This window comes from Carcharodon carcharias, chromosome 10, assembly GCF_017639515.1.
Source record: "Carcharodon carcharias isolate sCarCar2 chromosome 10, sCarCar2.pri, whole genome shotgun sequence".
In the NCBI taxonomy this organism is placed as follows: Eukaryota; Metazoa; Chordata; class Chondrichthyes; order Lamniformes; family Lamnidae; genus Carcharodon; species Carcharodon carcharias.
This window is the reverse complement of record NC_054476.1, coordinates 133,358,278-133,372,083: the sequence shown is the minus strand read 5'-3', so window position 1 is coordinate 133,372,083 and position 13,806 is coordinate 133,358,278. Positions and strand designations below refer to the sequence as shown.

The 13,806-nt window shown below is 44.1% G+C and overlaps 1 protein-coding gene across 1 annotated transcript in view; it reads right to left on the bottom strand.

The window, feature by feature from the left end:
• Positions 1-13,806, bottom strand: part of LOC121282878 (transmembrane protein 132E-like) — a 408,363-nt gene that overhangs the window by 337,054 nt on the left and 57,503 nt on the right. The window lies entirely within an intron of this gene.

The following is a 13,806-nucleotide window of genomic DNA, read 5'->3' as shown; positions in this document are numbered from 1 at the left end:
GTCCGTGGTGGAGGAATCCATGAGGAGCATGAGTGATGTCATGAGCCTCATGTCAGAGTGTCATGCTTCCTCTAAGGAGAGAGTGACGAGTCTCCTGGAGAGGGGCTTCCAGCAGAACAAACAGCTTCTCCTGGGGATACATTCGGACCTGCAAGCCCCCACAGCGCTAGTGGCCACAGCTGGTCATTGGCAATGTGGGAGATGGTCCGGGAACCAAGTGTCCCAGCTCAGTGCCCATCCATCTACGGTGAGCAAGGAGGTCCGAAGCGACCTCAAATCGGCGCAGCAGCTGCCTAGCGTCTCTGCGGGCTCCACTCAGGGCACTCCGGATGAGGGCAGCAGCTCCTTCAACCCTCTGCCAGTGACCGTTGCATCCGTTGAGGCTGCGATGACTGGGAAGATGCCAGCTATGGAACTGGCCACTCCCTCCCAGGCAGGGCCAGCACAGGCTCCACGGGCCAGAGGACATCCGCCAAGGTCATCGAGGCCAACAGGACAGCAGAGTCAGCAGGCTGTCTCAGAAGCCACTCCAGGCACCAAGACATAGCACCCGTAAATGTGAGCATAAGGCATATTAGGCACACCACGGCTTTCTCACTGGCGCTTTTGTGTTGGCCCTAGATTAGGGAATTATTATTTTTTGAAGTTGTAAAAACATTTGGGATTCATTTTGTTGGATCAAAAGAAAATCCACTTGTGTTACCATGGCTGAAGGTGGCTCCTTTGTGCTGCATTTGTACGTTTCACAGACATGTCATGAGTGTTTGAGTGGACATTAAGGTTTATGTGCAAAGCCCTTAGTTGCAGCCGATGAAGTGGCAGACGTAGCACTTATGTGCCACGTATGGATGCGCCAGGCAATGCTGGTCCTCCCGATCCATTGTGTGGAACTAGCTGAAGGTTAGTTGGATTAAGGTCTCCCAGGTGTCCCTGCCTCCTTGGTGTAGTGCTGGGTCAGCGTTCAAGCCCTCATCATTGCCCTTTGCTTCCTCATCCTCCGAACTGCTGCTGGAGTCATCATATGCAGCCGCATCCACTGCGTCAACGTCTTCGTCATCCACTGCGTCCCCCCTTTCCAGTGCAAGGTTGTGCAGAACGCAGCATGCTACCACTATCACAGAGACACGATCTCGGGGTACTGGAGTGCGCCCCCTGAGCGGTCCAGGCATCAGAAGCACATCTTGAGAAGACCGATGGCTCTCTCCACCACAAAACTTGTGGAGCCGTGGCTCCTGTGGTAGCACTGCTCAGCTTCTGTTCTTGGATGGCGGGGTGGTGTCATGAGCCACCTTCTGAGGGGATAGCCCTTGTCACCCAGCAGCCATCCATCAAGCCAAGCCGAAGCACTGAAGAGTCCCGGTACCTGGGAATGTCTGAAGATGTAGGTGTCGTGGGAGCTACCTGGGTACCTTGCACAGACTTGTCGAGTCAGCATCCTGTGATCACACACTATCTGCACGTTCATGGAGTGGAAGCCCATCCTGTTGACGAAGGCACCAGACGCACCTGTTGGAGCTTTGATGTCCACATGTGAGCAGTCTATTGCACCCTGGACTCAGGGGAAGCCTGCAATGGCCGCGAAGCCTCTGGCTCGTTGTGCCTGACTTGCCTAGTCGCAACGGAGTGGATGAAGGTCAATGCACACCTGAACAGAGCGTCTGTATTCTGCTTGACACAAGTGTGGACAGCTGATTGGGAGACACCGCAAAGATCACCCACCGAGCCCTGGAAGAAGGCAGAGACATAGAGGTTGAGGGCAACTGTGACCTTCAGAGCCACTGGCATGGGGTGTCCGCCCACACATTTAGGAGAGATCTCAGGGCCAATCATCTGACAGATATAGTTGACTGTCTCCCTTGACAGTCGGAGCTTCCTTCGGCACTGCACCTCAGTCATATTGAGGTAGCTGCTTCTCCACCTCTATACCCTGGCAGCAGGATAGTGGTGTCTTCTGCAGCCCCTTCCACCTTGGACTACCTCTTGGCCCAGCACCCCTTGTGCCTGCGCCTGTACTCCCAAAGATGGCTCCCCTGGAGGCTGATTATGCACTCCTGGTGTCCTCCTTATTCTAGCCCTTCCTTCCTCCTCAGCAGAGCTGCCTCCAATGGACATGTCAGAACCTATACCCAGGCTAAAGGGAGGCCTCTGGAAAACTGCAGGCCCGATAACGATTCCTGACTGAAGAGTGCTGAGCTGAAAGTTCAAAGTACACACAAAGCTGCTGAAATTCGTTCTCAACTGCTACAGATCACACAGGCAAGTTTAAAACACTTGCTGCAATAAATACTTCACAAACCAGATTGACAACGCCACTGAGCCCTCTTATCCCACCCGCGGATGAGTTTTTTAAAAAGTCGTTTAGCCGCCTGCCCGTTGCACCTGTGCGCCGAGCTGAAGATAGCATGGGCGCCTGAAAATCGGCATTAATTGCCGAATTAAGAGCCTTAATTAGCCCATTAATTAATGGCGGGCGCACATTGCACTACATCGCGCTCCCACCCAACGAAATATCGCAATGGCACAACGTCATCACGCGTCATTTTACGTGCTGACAGGTGGGGACTGCCCCCCCCCCCCCCCCCCCCCCCCCCCCCACACACACACATCACCCAGAAAATTCTGCCCAAAGGATAGTATTCCATTAGCCTTAATTACTTTCTGTACCTGCATACTAACTTTTTTTACGTGCCCCCTAACAGTAGCCACAGTGTACGACAAAGTATTCATGAGAAAATATTGTGTGCTTGTGATAAAGGGATGGCGATAATCATGGGTGATTTTAATCTACACCCAAACTGGGAAAATCAGATTGGCAACAGTAGCTTGGATGAGGAGTTCTGAGAATGCTTTCAAGATAGTTTCTTAGAGCAGCATGTTCTGGAACCAACCAGAGAGCAGGTTATATCAGACTTGGTATTGTGTAACATGACAGGATTAATTATTGACCTCAGAGTAAAGGCACCCCTGGGTTTCAGTGGCCACAATATGATTGAATTTTACATCCAGTTTGAAAGGAAGAGAGGGTCTAAGACTAGTATCTTAAACTAAAATAAGGGCAACTATGTGGGGATGAAAGCTGAGCTTGCTGAAGTGAACTGGGAAACTAAGCTAGAGGATAGGTCAATAAAGCAGCAGTGGCAAACATTAAAGGGGACATTTCAGAGTATTCAGAATAAATACATTCCTATTATAAAGAAAAATTCTAAGGGGAGGATCCACGATCCGTGGTTAAAAAAGGAAGTTAAAGAAAGCATCAAACTTAAGGAAAAAGCATACAACTCTGCAAAGATGAGTCACAGGACAGATGATTGGACAGAATATAAAGAACAGCAGAGAATGACTAAAAGGTTAAACAGGAGAAAGAAATTAGAGTATGAGAGGAAGCTAGCTAGAAATATAAAAATAGATAGCAAGAGTTTCTACAGGTATTTAAAAAGGAAAAGAATATGTAAAGTGAATGTTGGTCCCCTAAAGAGTGACAATGAGGAGTTAATAGTAGATAAGAAAGCAATGGCAGAAGAAATATTTTGCTTCTGTGTTCACTATAGAGGATACAAAAAACATTTCAGTAATAGCTGCAAATCAGGAGGTGAAAGGGAGTGAGGAACGTGGTGAAACTGAAATCACTAGGGAAACGGTACTGAATAATTGATGGAGCTGCAGGCTGGCAAGTCTCCAGGTCCCAATGGATTATATCCTAGGGTCTTAAAAGAGGTGGCTAATAAGGTATTCGATGCACTGGTGTTAATTTTCCAAAGTTCACTAGATTCTGGAAAGGTTCCATCAGACTGGAAAGTAGCAAATATAACCACTCTATTCAAGAAGGGAAGGAGGCAGAAAACAGGAAACTATAGGCCAATTAGCTTGAAATCTATTGTGGGGAAATTGTTAGAATGATCATTAAGGAGATATAGCTAGTCACTTAGAAGAGCTCAAGGCAACCCAAAAGAGTCAGCATGGTTTGGTGAAAGGAAAATCATGTTTAACCAATGTATTGAAGTTTTTTGAAGGAGTAACATGTGCAGTGAATAAAGGGGAGCCTGTAGACGTACTGAACTTGGATTTCCAGAAGGCATTTGATAAGGTGCCACATCAAAGGTTACTACAGAAAATAAAAGTGCATGGTGTAGTTGTTAACATATTAGCATGGATAGGAGATAGGCTGGCTGGCTAGAAGCAGGGGGTGTGCATAAATGGGTATTTTTCAGATTGGCAGAGTGTGACAGGCGGAGTCCTACAGGAGTCTGTACTGGGGCCTCAACTTCTTACGATTTACATCATTGACTTAGATGAGGGGAGTGAAGACATGTTAGCTAAATTTGCAGATGACACAAGGATAGGTAGGAAAATATGTTGTGAAGAGGACATGAGGAGGTTGCCGATGAATATAGATAGATTGAGTGAGTGGGCAAAGATATGGCAAATGGAGCTTAATGTGGGAAAATGTGAAGTTGTTCACTTTGGCAGGAAGGACAAAAAAGCAGAGTATTACTTAAATGGAGAATGGCTGCATAATTCTGAGGTGCAGAGGGATCTAGGTGTTCTAGTACATGAGTCACAAAAAGTTAGTATGCAGGTCAGAAAGTAATTAAGAAGGCTAATGGAATGCTATCCTTTATTACAAAAGGGATTGAACATAAAAGTAAGGATGTTATGCTTCAGTTATACAGGGCACAGGTGAGCGCATCTCAAATGCTGTGTGCAGTTTTGGTCTCCTTATTTAAGGCAGGGTGCGAATGCATTGGAGGCAGTTCAAAGGTTTATTAGATTGATACCTAGGATGAGTAGGTTGTCTTCTGAGGAAAGGTTGGACAGACTGGGCTTGTTTCCTCTGGAGTTTAGAAGAGTGAGGGGTGATTTGATTGGAGTATACAAGATCCTGAATGGCTTTGGCAATGTGGATGTTGAAAGGATGTTTCCTCTTGTGGGTGAGTCCAGAACTAGGGGACACTGTTTTAAAATTAGGCGTCGCCCTTTTAGGACAGAGATAAGGGGAATTTTTTTCTCTCAGGGGGGTGTGCAACATTGGAACTCTCTGCCTCAGAAGGTGATGGAAGCGGGTCATTGAATATTTTTAAGGCAGAGATAGATAGATTCTTGTTAGGCAAGGGAATCGAAGGTTATCAGGGTTAAATAGCAATGTGGAAATCGAAACACAAAAAGATCAGCTATTATCTTATTGAATGACAGAGCAAGCTTGAGGGGCCAAATGGGCTACTCCTGTTCCTATTTCTTATGCTCTTACATTCTTAAAACATAGCTTCTCTTTAGCAAATCCTTGCTGACTTTCATTCATTCGCTAATACTTTTTTAAATGCCGATTCATTTTGTTCTGGATTATTAAACTTCTAAAAGTTTCCCACCCCCAACACCCGGCTGACTAGCCAATCATTCCTGGTTTATCCTTCCCCGCTTTTTAAACAGGGGTGTTAGCATTTGGAATCCTCTAGTCCTCCACATTCAAGGAGAATTGGAAAAGCGTGGCCTAAGCCTCTGCAATTAGCACCCTTATGTCCTGTCCAACATCGCTATTGCCTCCTCCTTTACTGCATCCCCATCGCTATTAAAAACAGAAAAAAAGGACTCAATTAGTATCTCAGCCATACCCTTGGTCTCCAAAAGGGGTAGTCAGGAGGGCAGTCAGGTGGATGGGGAGGTAGTCGGGGGAGGGTTCAGGGGTCCCATGGGCAGAACCGGAGGGTAGTAAGGGGGTCTGGGGGGCTGGGTAGTCAGGAGATCTAGTGGGGAGGCGGGCGGGGTGACGCGGTGGTTAGTACTATAGTTACCCAGGAGTTAAAAGTGGTTTTAATTCTAACTTTTCCATGGTAACTATTCTGGTAAGACGGTCAGAACCATCCGAAGTCTGTGATTTAAATCAGTGTACAGGACGGTTCCCAATGCAAGGTAATGGCCCAATGGAAATTTCAGCTTCCGGTGACTTCTGAGGGGGGTCACCAACGCATCTTTGGGGTACCTCCCGGTACGATGCACTGGAGATCAGAAGTTATGGGCCAGTCTGGACCTTTGGTGCTCCAGATTCTCCCCATTCCTGAGATCAGAGCTATGCCCCCAGTGATTGTACTGCTTGTAGTCTGGAGGCTGGTCAGGCTTCCCAATCTTTGCAAAAGTCCTAAAGTCAACGTGTTACCTCAGGGAACACAATTTTCACTTTCAGCAGGCTAATGCATTCCACTCGCTAGCTGTTTGAATTCCACTAAGACGGAAAATCATCTGCAACATTTTAACTTACTGAGCAAAATGCAACACCCGAAGCATAAGTTCAATTTTGTGTAAATTCTAATAAGCATTTTATAATATCCAGCCACAGTATGAAAGGGAAAATAAAAGATAACGCAACGCATCGCAAGGTACCAATAAACATATTTATCATAATTGCAATTGTGATCATTAACAAAATGGTTATAATGCTGAAAATCTTAGGCTTCTAATATTTTAATGAAAATTAGAGGACTTTATTTTAAATTGCTTTGTCACAAACACAATGATATGCAATCTGCAACTTATCACACCTATTTGGTGATGATCGTGTTTCTCCCAAGGATTCATTTACATGTTTGCTGATTAGAAATCTTGTAAATAGCATAGAAGCTGTGATTTACGTCTAACAGACTTCCTTTTTAAAGCAGTTGACAGCTGTCTAAATCCCCAAATACAATTTCATAAGTATTTCGGATCAATTCATTTGGTCGCACTCTTAGTAAATGGCCAAGGAGAAGAGCCATCTGTGGAGAGTATATTGCATTTTAGCTAACTATTATAAACACACACAGATGAGAAGTCACTGGATCTCTGTGGAACTGGACTATAAGGTGACTATGAAGCACGAAACAATTGCCTCTGTGCCTAAATATTCTCTTCCCTGACACAGTAATCAGCTTCATGTGGATCAGGTTCCAAACATGAATTATCAAAAATGTATAGTTTTCTAGGTTTATTTCACAATAAGCCAAGACACTGGCTGATCTGTTTCTGTTTATATTGTAAATCCAAGAGCTTTAAGATCAATTGAAATTCAAGGCTTGGTTCTAAAGTGTTGATAGGAGTGCCAACTTAAAGGATCACTGCCTAACACAGAATCAGAATCACAGATTTTTAACAGCGCAGAAGGCGGCCATTTGGCCTATCGTGTCTGCACCGGCTCTCCAAATGAGCATTATGACTTAGTGCCATTGCCCTGCCATTTCCCCATACCCCTGCACATTGTTTCTAAACAAATAATCATCTAATGCTCTCTTAAATGGAAAAAAAAGCACAAATGTAAATGCAGGTAAAAGCTATGTCAGTTCCCCTTTTTCATCCTTAATGCTTAAAAGGTTGATACTCATTTCACAAAACTATGCTTTCCTTATGTTATGCACAGAATATTAAGATATAAAATAAAAATAATACAAAGTCTATTCCAGATCAGCATCCTATTCAAATATTATTTATTTAAAACAAACTGAGCCACCTAACTGAGACTTTACTCTACAAGATAAAGCAGTGTAGAATGTTTCTGATTTACATTCAAGTCTTAGTCAATATCATTCTGCTCATTGATGTTCATTTATACCAACTGGTCATGTACTACTAGATGTAGACAATATTCAGGGGCAAGTTCAAGGATGCCTGTAGTGTTTTTTTTAAACAGAAATATATGCTTTTACTGCGTATTTTGTAGATACAGAAGTCATCAGGCATACAATGCACTTAAATGCTAAATCCGTCCACAATGCCAAACAAACAAACCTCATTGGCATAGTCAGTTTTTCCTGATGAGAAAACAAAGAGTAAATTTTGAATAATATTGATAAGGTGGGCTGCAATTAATTTCCTGTCAAGCTAACTTCAAATAAGAAGGCTCATCTCCCTTATATACGTTGGAATCCTCCACACACCACAAAGTTCAATCAGATCTAAATTACATTCTGAGAAAACCATGTGAAGAGCAATACCTCTAGTGAAGTTTTTTAAAATATATTTAAGGGGAGGCAATGGCCTAGTGGTATTGTTGCTGGACTAGTAATCCGGAGACCTAGGATAATGCTCTGGGGACATGGGTTTGAATCCTGCCACGGTAGATTCAATAAAAATCTGGAATTAAAAGTCTAATGATGACCATGAAACCATTGTCAATTGTTGTAAAAACCCATCTGGTTCACTAATGTCCTTTAGGAAAGGAAGTCTGCTGTCTTTATCTGGCCTACATGTGACTCCAGACCCACAGCAATGTGGTTGACAATTAGGGATGGGCAATAAATGCTGACCTAGCCAGTGACACCTATATCCAATGAATAAAAAAACTATTATCAAACAATGATACCCCACATGATACCCCATTCCATTGATACAATACAGAGCTGCATATAATATGAAATTACTGTCACCTTGTCTATATGTGGAGAATAATGTGTAGAACATGTTAACGAGAGCTAAGCCAGTCACTGAAATCAGTGTTATCATCTGCGCAGTTTATAAATAACTAATGGGATATTTCCCTGTCAAATTAACAACAATGCACGATGCTGTTAAAGTAAAATTTGTACTTTCTGGTTTGTTTAATAGTCACGGTGGGATCAACTGTAGGGTGCATACAAACTAACACTGCATTATATTATTGCTGCTCTTTGGCCAGGATATTGAGGTCAATAAGCAGGGGGCGGCTGATGCGTAAAATGATGCGGGATGACATCGGGTGGAACTCCCGACATCACCCCGCGTCATTTCAATATTCAGGTCAGCGGAGACACAGCCAAATCAGCTGTGTGCCCGCCAACTTGTCAATGGCCTATTGAGGCCATTTAAGAATTAATTGAAGTAATTAATAGATCTGCCCATCCAACCTTAAGGTTGACGGGCAGGCTGGGAGCCCTGGCGGGCTTCAGAAAAAAACATGAAACCTCATCCACGGGTGGGATGCAGTTTCATGAGGGTTTTAAAAATTTTAATATAGTTTAATTAAAAGTGATGGACATGTCCCAACTCATGTGACTGTGTCACATGAGGAGACATGGCAGGGAAATTTTATTTTTGTCCATTGATGATTTTTGAATTTGGCGCCAATCTCCCTGAGGCAGCACTTAGCCTCAGGGAGATGTGTGCGCTCTTAAGAGCGCACTCCCGGCTTAGGGAATCCCACCCCCCCCCACCGCCCACACAGGGAGCGCATAGCCTTAATTGACCTGCCCACATAAAATGGCGGCGCACCCCCAATTGGAGGCGCCAATCAGAGGCACACCTGCATGTGCCCGCTGCTGCACTTCCCCCCTCCGATGGGGGTAAGATTCTTCCTTTAATATTTGTGACTTATGCTGCATATATATCCAGTGATATTTGTAACCAGATATATAGCCCTATGTTTTCTACAACAAACACTACATTTAAAAAGAGTACCCAGTTGGCTGTAAAGTGCTTTGGGACACCCTGAAGTCATGAAAGACACTGTAATAAATGCAAGTCTTTTTTCCCTTTTCACAGGGCCTGATGAGGCCTGTGTAACATACATCAATTTGAGAATGAAGGCAGCCCAACAAGATAATTTTCCTTTCCTCCTCTTTAGCATATTTCCTCCACAAACCACTGGATATTTCCCCAGCGGTAATTAAGTCTAGAAAGAGGGGTGACTTTAGATTTCCAATAGGTGATCTCAACCATGTTTGAGTCTTGTAAGCATACAGGTAGCATATTTGCAGATACTGTCAATGGATGCTTGTTGCAAATATCCCCATGTAGGACCTAAAAATAGGCCTTTTATTATCAGCCAGACAAGTTATAGTAATGGAACATGTCCTCCACAACCTAAGTGATTGAAAGCGAGAGATCACTGGACCATGGAACCCCAGGGGCAATTCTGCACTTCCCACATCAATCTCCTCCCTCTTTTATAAGTTCAGGATACATGAAGTCAAGTATCCCTTTAGCCCCTTATTCTCAAGTTCTAAAATGATTTGGAGTGATAATCTTTCTTGGTGACAGTGGGAAGAATTTTCCCATCGGCGAGTGGGGGCAGGAGTGGGGCCCACTCACCGACGCGTAAGATGACGCGCAGTGACATCGGCGGCTGTCCCAACGTCACCGCGCGTCATTTAGATTGTCAGTTCGGCAGGCACACAGCTGCTCACCCGCCAAACTGTCAATGGCCTATTAAGGCCATTAGCAAAGTAATTAAAGCTGTTAAGAATGCTGCCCGTCCAACCTTAAGGTTGGCGGGCAGGCAAAGAGCCCAGGTGGCCTTCGCATTTTTCATGAAACCTCATCCACTGGCGGGATGAGGTTTCATGAAGGGTTCATTAATTAAATAAAATTTTTTGAAAAACATAATGGACATGTCCCAGCTCATGTGACAGTTTCACATGAGGGGACATGTCCTTAAAAATTTCTTTTACCTTTATTACATTTTTCACAACTTAAACTAATCTCCCTGAGGCACCTCCGGGGGCGCCGATCGGGTTTGCGCTTGTTCCCAACCGCCCCTGCACAACACCCCCAACAGGAGGAAAATTCAGCCCAGGGATGATATCAAATTTAGTATCAGTAAGGCCTGACATAATGATGTTTGAGGAACAATATTAAAACACAGCATCTTTACTATTACTCTCTGGGTAGGAGCCTGATCTCCACATATGACTCTCTGGTTGAATCCATCAACGTAGCATGTCCAAGTGTGGTCTATCTGCTATTCCCTGTCTGCTGGGAGATCCCAAGCCTGGAAATCTCTGGCCAAAAATCTCTCCCCCTACCCAGAAATCCTTTTCTTACATCTTATTTTATCAGCTCGTAAACATTCCAATGTCAAGCAGTGAAAGCATGGTGACTTGACACCCAGGTATCTTTCCTAGGCTCAAGGCACTATTGTTTTCTATGTCCTCTTTCTAGGCCTCTGGGAGCTGTTTATCGCCCTACTCCCATGCAGCAAGTTGTCTTTTCTCATGCTCTGCTAGATTTATGCTGAAGTTTTAGTCTTTCCTTTCTTTAGTCTGTGAAGGCTCAAACCATAATTCTCCATCAAGTTACCTCTCAACTGCTTTTGCCAAAGTACATTATAAACAGGGTTATAACTATAGTTCAATATAATAATGAAATTAAAGAAGTATACAGTCAGCTATAATATTTGATTTAGTTCCCGTTAATTGGAAAGAAAACACAATGTTGGGATTTCCTAGAATTCTTACAGTCCATATCTTTAAGGGAAGGAGCACTTTCTGACCCCTCATTCAATTTCATTCTGTTATTTTCCTGTTCTGTTCTGGCCCCGCCTGAGGTAACATCTATCTGACCTTTTCTTCTTAATGTGTGTAGCTGTTGGTATTGATTAAAACACAAGTCACATATGTATTTCAGAGGAGGGAGGTATTCATTTAATTTCCTTCCAGAACTAAGCATCATCCAGCATCCCAGTGTGCTGTTTAATCTTCCTTGGCATAATTTTAACTAGGCAGGTTACACACATTAGGTAAACTGCTATTACCAACTGAACTACTACCAGACTGACAGAGATAATACAAATCCAAGGGTGAGCTGATATCTTAAGCCCGATATCCCACCAGTATGAGTTATCCCCTAGGCTATCAATTTCGACATCAATAATTGCATTACAACAAAAGCAAAATACTGCAGATGCCGGAAATCTAAATAAAAACAAGTGCTGGATAAACACAGCAGGTCTGGCAGTGTCTGCGGAGAGAGAAACAGAGTTAACGTTTTGAGTCCAATATGGCTCTTCTTCAGAACTGAGGGAATCGGGCCATACCTTGTTTCCTCTTTGGTAGGAATATAACTTGGGTCCACATATCCACTTCATTCTTCCACAGACCATAAGGTTCAGACTCTGAGAACATCAGCAGATAATCATACCCTGACAATTTATATTTGCTTTCAGCCATTCTACACTAAAGATACTTGGAATCTAGTCTTCTGTCTTAAAAAAATCTTAGTTTCCTACCTTCACCTTTAGGAAACCATTTTTTACTACCATGTTAAACTTCTTACAATCAGCTGGTGAAGTAGGAGACCAGAAGTCAATCTTTACCTAGTTTTAGATTTATTCATATAGTGGGACATTACAAATGTTTAGCTCCTAACCGTACAACCTGTGTCACTAAGGGTAGAATTTAATGCCCTCCCCATGGCAAGCTTAGTGGCAGGGGCATTTCATCAAGTGGGAGGATGGCAGGTTAAGACACCGCCACCTTCCCACTTCCACCCTGATTAAGTCTGAGGCAGGAAGGCCTGTGGATGGGTATTTAATTGCCTCATCCTGCAGCCACTTGTATTAACCCAAAGACAGCTGAGGGTGGGATGTGGGGTTGGGGGGGGCATGCACACCATGCAGGGAGCATGACAAACAAACCCATATAGGGTTGTGCAGGCTCTCAGATGGGTTACCTCATTCAAAGGCACTCAGTGCAGGATTGAGAGATCCAGCATCGCGACGGGCAAGTCTGCTGAGAGCAAGCCCCCTGCCCTTGCTTCCAACCCCCTCTCCCCAACAAATTCCTCCCGCCATCACTCACATGTGGCCTGGGATCCCAGGCCACAATGCTAGGCCTGGAATGGGTATTGGCAATAGACACCACATCCCCAGTGGGTTGTCATTCAATAGAGCTGCTGGCCTGTCATTGGCAAGCAGCTCTCTACAGGCAGGAATTCCACCCCCAGGTTCCTTTGTCCAGGGAAAGGCCTTCCACTGTCCAATTAAGTGCCTAAATGGCATATAAGTCAGTGGGCCTTCCCCAAAGGAGGCAACACAGGGCTCCCAGCAGCTGGAGAGCAAGATCCCCATCACTGTCATTAAATTCGGCCCTAAGTGAATCTTTATATGTGCTTAAATGATTATCCAGCAAATGCCCTCCACCTGTTTACGTTTACCTTACTTTTTCTAGTTAACAAATCGTTCGGTGAGCCTATGTAGTTGGTCAAGGCAGGAGTTTACCCTCCACATGCCACACCAGTGTAACTACATGGGGAGACATTGCTTAGTGGTAATGTCGCTGCACTGGAAGTCCAGGCATCCAGGCTAATGCTCTAGGTTATGGGTTCAAATCCCACCATGGCAGCTGGTGGAATTTGAATCCAGTTCATTAATCTGGAATTGAAAGCCATTCTCAGTAATGGTGACCATGAAACTATCTTTGATCATCTTCAAAACCCATCTGTGTCACTAATGTCCTTTAGGGAAGGAAATAAGGAAATCTGCCGTCCTTAGCTGGTCTGGCCTACATGTAACTCCAGACACATTGTGGTTGACTCTTAACTGCCCTCTGAAATAACAATTAGGGCAATTAGGGATGGACAATGAATACTGACGTTGCCAGCAATGTCCACATCCCATGAAAGAACAATAAGAAAAAACAGGGTGACCATGGTTCCTGCAGAAAGAACAAATCACATTGACATGAACAATCTTCTACAATGGAAACAATACCCAAAGGCTTCAGATACCAAGGATCACTGGAGATGGCAACCTCTTTTGCTGCCCAATGTGTCTTTGACTCAAACTCTAAGTGTGCGCTTTAACTTTGCCTATAAAAACAGGCTTACATTCTTCTATGCAACACATTCCACAACTATTTAAAGAGCACAGCATGGATCAAAGGTTTACAGTCAGAAGTTTGCCAATCATTCCAATGATAAAGGTGCAAAGGCAATAGTGTTATTTATGTAGGCACTATCGGACCAAATACTAAGCTCTGTTCAGTTGTTTCTGGGTCCCTTATTCATCCGCTGCCCTCATTTTAACACTTGGCTCATTCATGCATGATATTTTTTCCCCTTTCAAGATTCACCAATCAATTCACCAAACAATCA